Source organism: Rosa rugosa, chromosome 3, assembly GCF_958449725.1.
Source record: "Rosa rugosa chromosome 3, drRosRugo1.1, whole genome shotgun sequence".
NCBI classification, from domain to species: Eukaryota; Viridiplantae; Streptophyta; class Magnoliopsida; order Rosales; family Rosaceae; genus Rosa; species Rosa rugosa.
Window position 1 is genome coordinate 27,173,527 of NC_084822.1, and position 13,550 is coordinate 27,187,076.

The following is a 13,550-nucleotide window of genomic DNA, read 5'->3' on the forward strand; positions in this document are numbered from 1 at the left end:
ATAAGCACCATGCCTTTAATTTTCTATTCGCTTTTTCCTGGAGATAAATTTGGATTCTTTAGGTTTTTAGTTTCCTTTTTAATTTGGATTCTTTAGGATTTCTTTTTATTTTTGTCTACCTATTCTTGCCTAACGAAGTTGGAAGTAACCTGAGTTTACAAGTAATAAACCCTAAAAAGATAAATCTGGATTCCACCAGACACTACTAAAAACAATTGCTTTTGCGACGCCTATTTTGCGACGGCAAATTGACCTTTTGCTACGGCAAAAGCTTTTCGCGACGGCAAATTGAGTTTTTTGCGACGGAAATGTTAGCGTTGCAATAAGTGGCATCACAAGATCCATTTACAACGGTAAATTTTCGTTGCAAAAAGTATTTGTGACGGAAAACCATTGCCGTCGCAATGGCTAAACTATTTGCAACGGGTAATTTGCCGTCGCAAATAGATATTTCATTTTTTTTTTTATAAAGGCAGGGTGAATTGCACACATAAAAAAAAAATTGCACACCAAAGCTAGTACCATGTTTCACAAATATTATAAATTGACAAATATCAAAATACAATATCTATCATTCTTACACCAACCAAAAATCACAAATCCAAAAAAAAAAAAAAAAACCAAAGACTAGTCAAGGCAACCCCAACATTGTAACGCCTTCATTAGCTAGCTTCCTCAACAGTTTCAGGTCAGAGATTGCAAGGAACACAACACTGCAGGACCTTCATTAGCTAGCATCCTCAACAGTTTCAGGTCAGAAATTGGAAAGAACACAAATCTGCATAATAAAGAACAATCTATCAAACTCTTACAGGAATGGTAAAAGTTCATTTACTTCAAGCAACAGTGAAGAAAATGAGCGTGCAAACCATTGCAGAAAACATGATTAAGCACAGCACAAAAAACACAAGAAACCTAATGTTAATATAGGAAGTTGGAACCATACCTTCTTCTTCGCTTTCGGTTTCAGTTTCGATGTCAACCTTATCTGTACTAAAATCATAGACCTTAGGCTTTATATTTTACCATAGAATAACAAATGCAACCAATTGTGACGGATAGTAAAAGCCTACCTACATCCATCATAATCACTTGTACGCAGCAAAGAGATAATTAACAATATGAATATTACTAGAGCAGAGCTCTAGCCGTATAGATAACTTTCAGACCACAACTAGATAGCAATCAACTCTAAGTGAATTTTCCAAAATTAAAGAACATTCTAGAAAAAATGCAAAAACTTGTAGAAGAGTTTCTTCACAGGTATCCTCAGAGCTACTTGCCATTAACAATCCCCATTCAGTATTGATTTCAACACTCGTTACCTGCGTACAGATAGACAGAAGGTTTAATAGGCTAATATTAGATTATATATAGAAAATAAAGGTATCAGTTTCTGACAACACTTTATCCTCTCATTTCTGAGAGAATTTGGAGTTCAATCTTGCAACATTTCATTCAAAATTTCATACATTCATATAGACCAACTTTACCTTTAAGAATCTGCATCTTTTATGGCTTATTTGCCTTCGAACCCTCAAAATCCTCATCTATTTCAAATAGCAACTAACAACTATCAGTGAACTAGCAGAATGCATCAAATAAAACATCACTATGCCAAAAATGCTATCAGACAACAGAGCTTAGACGACAGAATGGTCATTTTCTGTCGTCTGAGTTTTTCAGACGACATTCAGACGACACATAAATTAAATGTGTTGTCTGAATACAATGAGAAACCATACTTGTTCCATTTCAAATATATGGTCAGATTCAGACAACACATAAATGTTGTCTGAAAAGATGGAAATTTTCTAAAATGAACCCTAGCAAAAATTTTTGATTTCCCTCCAACAAATTAAAGTTTTTTCCCTCTCAATTGCCCAAACTCTATAGCTGACTAGTCAATGGGTGATATTCAGACAACACATCTAAGAAATTGTGTTATCTGAATGAGGTGAGTTTGACTGTTTTGATTTTAAGTCTCTTTTGGCAAAACACAAAACCTTCTTGTTTTTCATTGCCACAAACATTAACTCTGTCTAAAACTCTCCCAGCAACCAAAAACTCGAAGCTCACGGTGTCTCGAGGAAAACTCAGCCATCGATATCTCTCAAAACTCGGCCATCTCTCAAATCTGAGAATCCTTACCCAAATCTAGTCTCTCCCTCAACCCCGACATACTTGCTGTTTCCATTTGCGTCTGGCTTAATGGAATTCTCCACCAGCGACTCAGGAGATTAGAGGCTTGACTATTATTTTTTCGTTTGGGTTATTGGTAAGCCAAAACCGGGTAGAGCGACATCAACTATCCAAGCATCGAGTGTTCGGAAATCAGATCAGACCATCAATTCGCATCATCAATTATTCGACAGTGTCAAGGTGAGGGATTTTTGAAATTAGATTTTCATCTAGAAGTTTGGGTTTTCAGTTTTTTGCTTTTGTTTTTGTTCTGAGTTAATGTTTTTGCGATTCTTTCTTCTTCTCATGATTAGAGTGCGGATTTGGGCAAATCTGGGTGTCTTTATCAGTTTATGTTTGCGGATCTTGGAGCCCAACACTGCAATAGCGGCTGCAATATTTGAATTAAAAGGTAATCTCGGTATGTAGGTTCTTATGTTTTTTAGATTTTGGCTTCTACGTTTTATGGCTTGAATGGGTGCGATAACTTTGAGAAAGTTCAAAGCCTATTGAAAACCTTTGTGTGCAATGGATGTTGCAGACAGATAAACGTAAGATTTAGAAAGTGTTATGGTATTATGGTCACTGCTTTCTGTATTATGGTATTTCTGCTCACTTTCATTTGGTAAGGTGGGTCTTCCTGTCTACTTTGGCTTGGTTTGTAATTTATGTTTGTTCTTATGTTGCTTTTGCAGGAAATGTTTGAGTATCGTAGCGGAAAGCATTGTTAACTTTTAGGTATGGCTGTTACGATTTTGTTGTTTTATATGAGTTTCTTTGTGAAATTAGCAATAGAATTTTTAAGTCTACAATCTTTATCAAGGAGATTGTATGCGAGCATGGATTTTTGGTTGGGTTCAATCTTCTATTTTAGGTTTTTTTTTCTGGAAATTGATTTGGGGTTTCCTAAAATTCCATTTAGTTGTTAGGTGTCTTTCTTTGATTTGGGTTGGGGGATATTGAAATAGATTAAGGTGTTCGGGTTTTGTCTTGGTAGTGAAATTTGTTGTTTTTGAATTTATGGATTTGGTGCTGTGGTTTATGAATTCAGGGATTCAGATTTGTGTTGTTGCTTGTTATAGCATTGCTGAATTGGATGGAAGAAAGAATGCATCCCTTTAATCAGGTAAATGCTCAGATCCTTGTATGCAAATCAATTTTTCTTGCTTCGTTTCATCTGTGTTTTGTAACACCTTAAAGTAAGGCTTCATTAGTTATTCATCATTGACTTATATATCAAATCACTGCAATAACTAGACCAATTACAATTCTTGCATGCCGATCAGATGTTGGATGTATGTCTGTCTTCATTATATTCTAAGGTGCTTCTGATGCTTGCCTTCAAGAAATTCTTTTGAGCTCCAGAAAGTTGGACGGTTTGCCTCGTGGCATAATACAAGGTCGGATTTAGAGCTGAGGCCTTTACGGCTGACTAGTTCAAAGTTATCGGTAATACTCTAATTGTCTTGTTTTATGTTTTTCTTGCATGTCTGCTTACTCTCTTTAATTGAACACCGGTAGATGATTGCTAGATTGGTAGGCTTTAATGGATAAACAGAAATTTCTTTATTGTAATTATTGTGCTGATGATGACACTTCTCTGATTTTGGGGTGGTTATAATGATTCAGGTTGATTATAGCAATCACAATTTACTGGCTATTGCAGCTGGTATTAAGCAGAAACATAGTGTTGATGATATTGTGCAAAAGGTAATAGATTTTTCTACAGTGTTTAAAATGCTATCAAGAGACATGCTTGACCTAAATTTATCAATTTCAGTTTCTTCCAGAAAACTTTACGATTATACTATTCCATTATGATGGGAATGTTAAAGGGTGGTGAGATCTTGAGTGGAGTAACCAGGCCATACACATAGTTGCCCACAACCAAACAAAGTGGTATGTTAGCAGTTGCATCATGATTCTGTGAAATTCTCTGGCATTAAGCAACTATTCTTTTTATTCTTTATATATATATATATATATATATATATATATATACATATATATATATATATACATATATATATATATATACATATATATATATATATACATATATATATATATATATATATATATATTAGTTTTATCCGAAGTTTAGCAGCAGTCTGAATATTTCAAGTGTGAATCATCTTGCTGAAATGTGGTAATGTATCTAAAAATAATGCAATTTGTCTCCTCTTCTCATATAACAATGACAGGGTGGAGGGGAACTCTTGGTTATGCTGCACCAGAAGTTTGCCTGCGGTGTCCTATAACCCACAAGTGTGATGTGTACAGCTTTGGAATGCTATTATTTGAGATCATAGGTAGAAGAAGGAACCTAGACCTGAATCTGCCGGAGAGTCAAGACTGGTTTCCGATGTGGGGATGGAAGAAGTTTGAAGCTGGTGAACTAGAAGAACTAATGGTAGTATGTGGTATAGATGAAAAAGATAAAGAGGCAGCAGAGAGAATGGTAAAAGTAGCTATATGGTGTGTTCAGTATAGCTCCGAGTTGAGGCCTTTGATGAGTGTAGTGGTGAAAATGCTGGAAGGAGCACTTGAAATTCCTAAGCCTTCAATTAACCCAATTGAGTACTTGATGCCAGGTACTCCAATCATGGCTGCATTTCCCGCATATAGCACTAGTGCATTCGACACTGATTCCTCTCAAAAGATAACTGGACATAGCTTCTACTTTTAGTGGCATATTGTACCTAATACAGATCTACAGATCCTCAACATTATTTAATTTCTTGGCATATGCAGGTGGATCCTCTAATTGAAATAAAAGAAAGAACACTACTAGAAGTTCCTGGATATGAGAACCCTGTTGAATTTGGTGTTATGACTTTATTTGCATATCCTGTGGAAGAAGATTTAGGTGAGATAGTTGTAGCAACTACCCGAATAGAGACGATGCTCGGTGATACTGCTATCGCAGTGCATCCTGATGACGAAAGATATAAGCATCTTCACGGTAAACATGCAATCCATCCATTTAATGGAAGAAGGATTCCTATAATAAGTGATGAAATTCTTGTTGATCCAGAGTTTGGGACTGGTGCTGTCAAGGTAAATTTATACATAATGATCTATTTTTCTGTTAAAATTTCTTTCCAGGTTTGTGTCTCAATTATGTAATGATTTTGTATCTTCTTTGGATCCTGCAGATTACCCCTGCCCATGATCCTAATGACTTTATGGTTGGGAAGCGCCATAATCTTGAGTTTATCAACATCTTTACTGATGATGGAAAAATAAACCAGTATGGGGGAGCATTTGACAGGGATGCCACGCTTCAGAGCCCGAGAGGCTGTGACTGATGCATTAAAGAAGAAGGTATCTATTCTACAATACTACATATGCATACTAAATCATGGTATTTATGTGGCTGATAAACACTTGCCCAAGAGATTAATACATTTGATATTGGCGGTGATGTACATTGAACTAACTGCCAGAGCTATCTAAGAAGCACCTCTGAAACTATCACTACTGATACACTCCTCTGACACCTCTTTCATATTCTTATTAACTTGAGACCCTGCATGCCCTTCATTCCAGAGCCAGACACGTAACAGAAGTTTAAAATCATCTACTTGTCATTGTTTCACTTATAAACGTCATCAGTTGCATATGCAATAACACCGTCTCTGTTTCATCAACATTGTTTTCTTTGCATTTAGGGCCTCTTCAAAGAAACTAAGACCAATGAGATGTGTCTTAGAATTTGCTCTAGAAGTAAAGATGTTGTGGAGCCTATGATAAAGCCCCAGCGGTACATTAAATGCAGCGATATGGGAAATGAAGCTCTCAATGCTGTCGCTGATGATGAAAATAGGAAGCTGGAGATTATCCCAAGACAGTATACTGCTGAATGGAAGAGGTGCTCATTTTTTCCTTATTGTGCTGTATGAAATTTCTAGTTTATATGCATTGCCAAGAACGTAAAGGATTTGAACCAGTTTACAGTGACTTTAGTTGTAATCCTAGTATCTAGAGGTCTCTACAATCTTTATCTGTTTTCCTTGTTAAACCACCTATTCAGCAACTGTCAGTTAGCTTCTATCTTCGGCTTTTCTTGTGACTAGTGCATCAAGTTTTACCATGAGAAAGGAGGAATTGCAGAGGTATTTAGGGTTTTTTTTCGTGCACCTTGTGTGTCCAATTTTTATATTGCATTAAGTTTGTTCTTGTTCTAACTTCAGTTGTTATTCTTTATTTGAGTGCCTTTTTTGTTTTAGGGGATATTTACTCAAAAAATGGAAATGTGAACATGTTTACTTGTTTACTTGTTTTGCTCTCTGTAATCACAGATGGCTTTGTAACATTAGTGATTGGTGTGTCTCGAGGCAACTTTGGTGGAGTCACCGTGTTCTGGCACGGTATGTTGTTTTTTAGGGTGATAACAACGAAGAATTTGGAAAAAAATTTGAGCGATGGGTGGTTGCAGGAAGTGAGGAAGAGGCTCAAGCATTGGCTGATCAAAAATATGAGGGAAAGAAGTTTCGATTAGAACAGGACTCAGATGTGCTTGACAGGTGGTTTTCGTCTGGTCTTTTCCCATTGTCGGTATTGGGCTGGCCGAATGATCCAGAAGATTAAGAACTTTTTATCCAAATTTAGTTGTTGAAACTGGGCACGACATTCTCTTTTTCTGTGTTGCTCGTATGGTGATGCTTGGAAATATATTGGGCGGTAATGTTCCCTTTACTAAGGTGAGCAAGTTTTTTACATATTTTTTTTTATTTTCTGTCTTTTGTTGTAGATGCCGCGAAGTCAAATGCTCCTTCAGGTGTTAGACATTTTGTTTGTAACTATGTGATAGTTTCTCAACTATAAAACTTCTTAACTGCTATTTATATTTCTTTTTCTCTATAAAAGCTAGCTATAAGAAGAAGAGAGGTTATGGAGATAGGCAAGTGGGTCTCTATATATTAAGTTGATAGATCGGCTTGTAAGCTTTGATTTATACACAATCCTAAGTATATGCGCATTTTCTTATATGTGTATCATTATTAAAAGTTTTGATTTTGATTATTGAAGTGGTTGTGGACTTTGGTTGTTCTTCTTCAGGTATGCTGATATAACTAAATGGTTCTTTCTATTTTGAAGATGATTGCCCCTCAACCACAGAAGTAGTCCCACACTAGCCCCCTTATTCAAAGACTTTTTCACCGTGAATTTTGTTTTTTGGCAAAGCATGTGAAGATGTTTGGGGATTCATTTGAATGTACTAACTGCAGTTAGAACAAAGTTTTCTTTTTAGCCCTAATTCAACTTTCTTTTGCTGAGTTCATTTTTTGGATGTATGTATAGCTGCAGTAACAGATTAATCAAATATTGGTATTTTTATGAATGGATTCCATATTTGATGAATCATTGGGTAGTTTCCAGATTTACATAGTTGTGGCACAATGAGAATACAAATATGTCATATGAATTAGAAAGCAACAACAAAATGAAATCCAAATATGTTGTTCGACATATCTAAGAACAACAGAAACAAGGAAAAATATGTTGTTACTTGTGCATTCAAACAACAGAAAATTGTCATCTGAAATAAAAAGCAACAACAAAATAAAATCCAAATATGTTGTTGGACATATCTAAGAACAACAGAAACAAGAAAAAATATATTGTTACTTGTGCATTCAAACAACAAAAAATTGTCATCTAAAATAAAAAACAACAACAAAGTGAAATCCAAATATGTTGTTGGACATATCTAAGAACAACAGAAACAAGAAAAAAATATGTTGTTACATGTGCACTCAAACAACATGTAAATGTTATTGTAGGCTACTAACGACGATAGATAAATGTAATCTAAACTGAATACTAATGACAGTTAACTGTTATTGGAATGTGAATAAAACAACACTAAAATGTTATTATATGTCAATTCAGACAACAGATAAGATTTCATATCTTCTACTTTGGAGCATTCAAACCACATTTTTCTGTCTTTGGAATAAGCATTAGATCATAGAAATTACAAGGAACTGTTATTTGTTTTCAGATCACATCACATTTATCTGTCGTTTGAATTCACTAGCCTCATGTCTCGATTTCATCAGACAACAGAAGACCTAACAAATTTATGTCGTCTGATGCCCCAAGAGACGGCACCGTACTAGACAACAGATATCCTCTGTCGTCTGATTGCTTTTCTGGCATAGTGCATCTTAAGCTTGTTTGAAGGAGGAAATACTAGTCAGATATGAAGAGCCTACTGAAGTCTCTGTAATTGAATCCATTGCTCAGTAACCATGTCATTCAAATTACCATCTCGGAGACATTTGAATAAAGAAATTCAAATTAATGTGTGATAAGGAAACACACTAAATAAAGAAATACACCAAGCACTGCCAAATTTCCAAAAGATTTGAAGACAACATTTCGGGTTGACCACCACTTGATATCTTCTTATTGGGATTTTTAACAAGCAACAGAAAGAGTGCCATGAAACTTCAAAAGAAGTAGTACCTTAAAAGAATGCAAACGTCACTATAGAACAAAAGAACTAATTGAAACTGACAAACTATGATTAGAAAGTCAAGAAAAGAGCTTCAAAAGTCAAAAACTGCATAATTCAATCAAATGACTTTAAATTAGAAGATGGTATCAGTGAGCCCCGGAAAAATGTATCGAGCTTAGTGGAGGTCGTACGATAAATTAATTAACGATCTCGATAATCATCCAAGCGCTCGAGAAAGTTTTTGGAAATTTTCCTGAAGTGAAATCCTCAATTTTAGAGTTGAATAATAAAGTACACGACATGACGAGTTCGTGGGAATTTTTGGGGAATTTTTTGGACACCCGAAGTGTTTATAATGAATTTCCGAAGTTTGGAAATTCATTTTAGATAAATAGAATTTGTCCTGATGCGATCTAGGCCGTTAATTAACCACCGCTTGATCTCGGCCGTTGGATTAGACTCAAGTTGGGCTATAAATAGTGGCAGATCAGAGTGAACGACCCAGATGGCTCCGGAGGATTCCAGATCTCTCTGACCCGAGACGCACCCGCGACCTGACCCCGCCGGCGCTCCACCGTCCGGCCACCTCTACGCGGCGGACCGCCGACAATAGGTTCGTTTCGTCGTCGCCTATGTCCCTGCGGTCTCAGATCGTCCATGCAACGATCGTGCACGGAGAACTGACAACAGAAAGCTTCGAACTTTCTCCGGCGATTTCCGCGAGTTCCGGCCACTGTCTGGGTTGCATTCGGTATGGAAATTCATCCTCTCGCGTTTCTCTACATGTTAGACTAATTGGTTTTCAAAATTGATGGAGTTTTGTCGGTTTGGTTTATGGGTTAGCTCGGGTTCGACGTCGTTGCTACCGCCGCCGACCTTTCCGGCTCTCCTTGGCTTGTTCTCGGTTTCGACTGCAACTGTAGGCAAGATATTGGGCAGCTTGCTGGGTAGATTACATCGACATCCTCAGTTCATCATCTACCTAGTTTCAGCAAGGAGTTTGGTTTGGTTGCAGTTGGATTTTGAAGGTATATTTCGTACCTTAGATCAAGGTTTTATTCTTACAGTGGTAATCGGAAGTTATGCTACTGAGTTTGGTTTGGTTTGCTGTAATTGGATATCTTTGGTTCCAGATTTACTATGTGACGAAATTATTAAGTAGAGAAAAGAAATTATTATATGTTGGGTGGCATTAGTAAATCGGGTGCACTTAATATATATTGGGTCGATATCGTAAATTTCAAGTGAATGTTCGGTAATTTGGGTTAATTATCGAACTTGTTGTGATTGTTCAAATGTGGTCAAACTAAAAAATGTCGGTCAAACGATGGTCAAAGAGGCCAATCCTAGTCAAACCAGGAAAAGGTAGTCAAACCTTGGTCAACTCCTGGTCAAACCAGGAAAACTTGATTGCACGATTACAAATCGTCGATATTTCAATTATTAGGAACGAAAGGTTCGCGACTCTCGGTGTACGTGAGGAAAAGTATCGGAATCCAGGTAGGGATTCAGGACTCTCCTCGGTTAGTGATTTTCTTATATATATTGTTATTAAAATGATGCAAGTTAAGTGGTACGGTTTGGTTAAGTTAAAATGCAACGCATACTAATCAAATCGTGAGAAATGTGATGGCTTGAGGGCGAAAGGGGCACTGACTTCGTTGGGTTCGATTCCCTAAACCTCCGGAGGGTTAGCTATGCCGGTTGTCCGAGTATCTACAATCACGGACTCGGTACGTGTGTGTTACTAGGTAGTGGACGCTCTCGCTACGCTTACCTGGTGATAAATTAATTTGAGGTAAGGTCGTGTAGTGGGTCTATGGGACCGGCCATCAGGTAATACTTGGATTTGGCGCCACATTTATTAAAGCATCATGCATCAGTTTTTGTTAATGCTCAAAGTCTGGCGGTAGCCAAACCTCCGTTTAACGCGGGTCCGGCGGGCGGACCGCTACTCTGTATACTTGGTAATTCCTGCTAGCTGCCAAGTGAAAGACAGGGCGTCAGAGGGAGACCGCGTTGGGCGGTCTTCACTTCTCCGATGCCTAAGTCAGTTGATATATAGGCGGCATAGTAATAAATGAGAGTTAATGCGTAATAATGAAGAGAGAAGAGAGGACCTTTTTATAGGTGAGGAGAGGTCTGATCTTCTCTTTGTTTTCGATGTGGGACTGATATGCTTCAGTTCCCAGTTTCAGTAGCTTCTGATGCCGTCTTGGCAGAGTGCGTGGCGGCGCGTCAGCGGTGATCCTGGGGAACGTTTGTGCTCAGGCCGTGGCCCGCCTGGCTGCCTATCTGTGGGTTACTCCTTTGACGATAGTTGGTACCTCTGGCGGTACGATGAGGGTGTCTGATTATAGCTAATTATGCTTTGCAACGTACATGTAGGTACAAGTCCCCCAAGTCCCCAGTCAAGGAGGGCAATCTTGGTTGGGGAGTTGATCGGCGGTGTGAAGCGTTTTCTTCCGCTAGACTTTTGCAGAAGCATAATTAGCGTCAGTGCGTTGTCAACCATGGATATTACTGAGCAAACGCTTTATACCCTTTCGGGTGGGCCCCTGCTAGGCCCCCCAGGGAGTCCCCCACTCCCCGGCTAAGATGGACCTCCGGATGGTCGCGAAATTTGTTTGGTGAGGGGGAGCTGCACGGAGCAGAGGGTGTTGGGTAGCGAACCCAATCTTTAGGACCCGAGTGACGGGGGTCAACGCACCTGATCAGGGTCGTCGTAGACTGTTGACTAGTCCCCGTGTCCCGTAGGGACAATCTGACTGTAATGCCGCGTGGCGGTCATTTGTCAGAATGAGGCGTGGCCTCGGGATCCGCCGCTGGCGGGAGTCCCCCCGCTGGTTTATAGCAGTAAACAGCGTCCAGTGGACGTGCTTGGCGTTAATTTATTGAGCGGTACCGCGCTGAATAAAGTACACGATTTGTCAGATAAAAAAGGTTTCCGCTAGAGGTGCGTAGCGGAAGGGGTCCCGTTTGTATGATGACAAGGGAGAAGTGTCGCATTTAGGAGACTTCGTAAATAACAGCTAATGAAAAGTTCTGCTGGCGGGGTTCCGCCCAGCGGAGAACGTCACTAGGAGAGGATAAGTGAGAAGTTCTGCTGGCGGGGTTTCGCTCAGCGGAGACTTACTTGGAGAGGACAAGTGAGAGGTTCCGCTGGCGGGGTTTCGCTCAGCGGAGACTCACTTGGAGAGGACAAGTGAGAGGTTCCGCTGGCGGGGTTTCGCTCAGCGGAGACTCACGTGGAGAGGACAAGTGAAAGGTTCCGCTGGCGGGGTTTCGCTCAGCGGAAACTCACTTGGAGAGGACAAGTGAGGTTCCGCTGGCGGGGTTTCGCTCAGCGGAAACTCACTTGGAGAGGACAAGTGAGGTTCCGTTGGCGGGGTTTCGCTCAGCGGAGACTCACTTGGAGAGGACGAGAGGTTCCGCTGGCGGGGTTTCGCTCAGCGGAGACTCACGTGGAGAGGAAAAGTGAGAAGTTCCGCTGGCGGGGTTTCGCTCAGCGGAGACTCACTTGGATAGGGTGTACCCTGGATTGCTTTCGTGATACGCCTGGACACGTGGCAAATAACTAGAGGGTTAGCGTGTGGAGACGCGTCTCCTCAGTCCGGCCGTCTTCTCGTCATTAATGAGAGTAATGATGGATTTCGTAACCGAGGCGACGCCTCGGTTAACCCGGAGGGTTAGTACGGACAGGGGACACGTGTACGGCTGGGGTGTGATGTCGTTTTCTAGCGGACGGCCGAAAAGGCTCTGACGTTGACATAAAAGGGGGGGGGGGGAACGTATTGAGAAAGGAGATCAGAAAATCCATTCGAACTGTTTGTCGTCTTCAAGCTCTGCCCAGCCGAGATTTGCAGAGAGAGTGCCGTGCGGTGGTGGAGTTCTCGTGGTCGGAGAGACGAAAAAGTTCCGTCGTCGGGGCACAGCGAGTAACAGCACGCCAGAGAGTTCACGACTGAGGTGAGTGTTCTGGTTATCCTTCTCTTTGGTTTCGCGTTTTTGTCGATTTATGGGTTTGGTGTTTGTCTGGGATTGGTGTTTGAACCGGGTTTCCTGATGTTCGTCGAGGGTGTAAGATGAAATTTGAGGGTAGGTGACGGTGTTTAACAGAGAGTTGTCAGTTAGGGTTTTGCTAGATGGTTGAATCTGGGTTGAGGGGGGATTTGTTCATGTTTTGGTAATTTCTGGGTAGTTGTTCGTGGTGTTTCTGTGCTATACCTGATATAGAGATAGGTTAGATCCTTCTGTGGGCTAACTGATTTGGGTTTTAGGGTTTGGGATGGCCAACGTCGTAGAGATCTCGAGCAGTGAGGACTCCGGGTCTGACGTGTCAATCAGTGCGGCGGATAGGGTTTTTATTGACTCTTTGCGTCCGTCTGCCCGTGCAGGAACCTCACTGCCAGAGCCGTTAGACATCGAGCCGCTGCAAACCCTACCCTGGGAAGTCGTCATGGGCCGTACGTCGCGACCGGAGAGTGCTAGGGCGGGTGAGGAAGCTGCTGCGCGGGAGAGGAGTGAGGAGCGGCTAGCAAGTAATAGTGCCGCCAGTGGTTCCGCTGGCGGGGGAAACGTGACGGGGGAGGAAACAGAGTCGGCGTGGGTTCTCCAGGATGGGACCCCCGTCGACGAGGCGGGAGGGCGGATGACCGCCGCCGCGGTCAACCGGCTGAAGCGGACATACCGGTTGCCAGGAGTGGTGAAACTTCGTCAACCGACGGCGGACGAGAAGGCCTCAATCCTTCCAGCGAGGTTCGCCGCCGTTCACGAGGCAATATTCCGCCAGGGGGTGACGTTGCCGCTAGTGCCCAACCTTCCGATCCTGGTGTGTGAGTTCGGCATCGCGTTTGGGCAGATCTGTCCCAACATGTGGCGGTTGATGCTGGCGATGAAC

At 40.8% G+C, this 13,550-nt stretch overlaps 2 long non-coding RNA genes across 4 annotated transcripts; both read left to right on the plus strand.

The window, feature by feature from the left end:
- Positions 1-2,247: 2,247 nt before the first annotated feature.
- On the plus strand, positions 2,248-3,598 carry LOC133740444 (uncharacterized). Its single transcript, XR_009861223.1, has 5 exons — positions 2,248-2,382; positions 2,496-2,593; positions 2,877-2,919; positions 3,233-3,307; positions 3,468-3,598. It is a non-coding gene; the product is annotated as an uncharacterized LOC133740444 (long non-coding RNA).
- A 66-nt stretch (positions 3,599-3,664) lies between these two features.
- On the plus strand, positions 3,665-7,517 carry LOC133740443 (uncharacterized). 3 transcript variants are annotated; one of them, XR_009861221.1, is made up of 8 exons: positions 3,665-3,891; positions 3,962-4,080; positions 4,386-4,775; positions 4,936-5,241; positions 5,340-5,508; positions 5,856-6,554; positions 6,623-6,887; positions 7,285-7,517. It is a non-coding gene; the product is annotated as an uncharacterized LOC133740443 (long non-coding RNA). The 3 variants fall into 3 exon arrangements; XR_009861220.1 differs by having other exon boundaries at positions 5,856-6,887; XR_009861222.1 differs by having other exon boundaries at positions 3,972-4,080; positions 5,856-6,887.
- Positions 7,518-13,550: the final 6,033 nt, after the last annotated feature.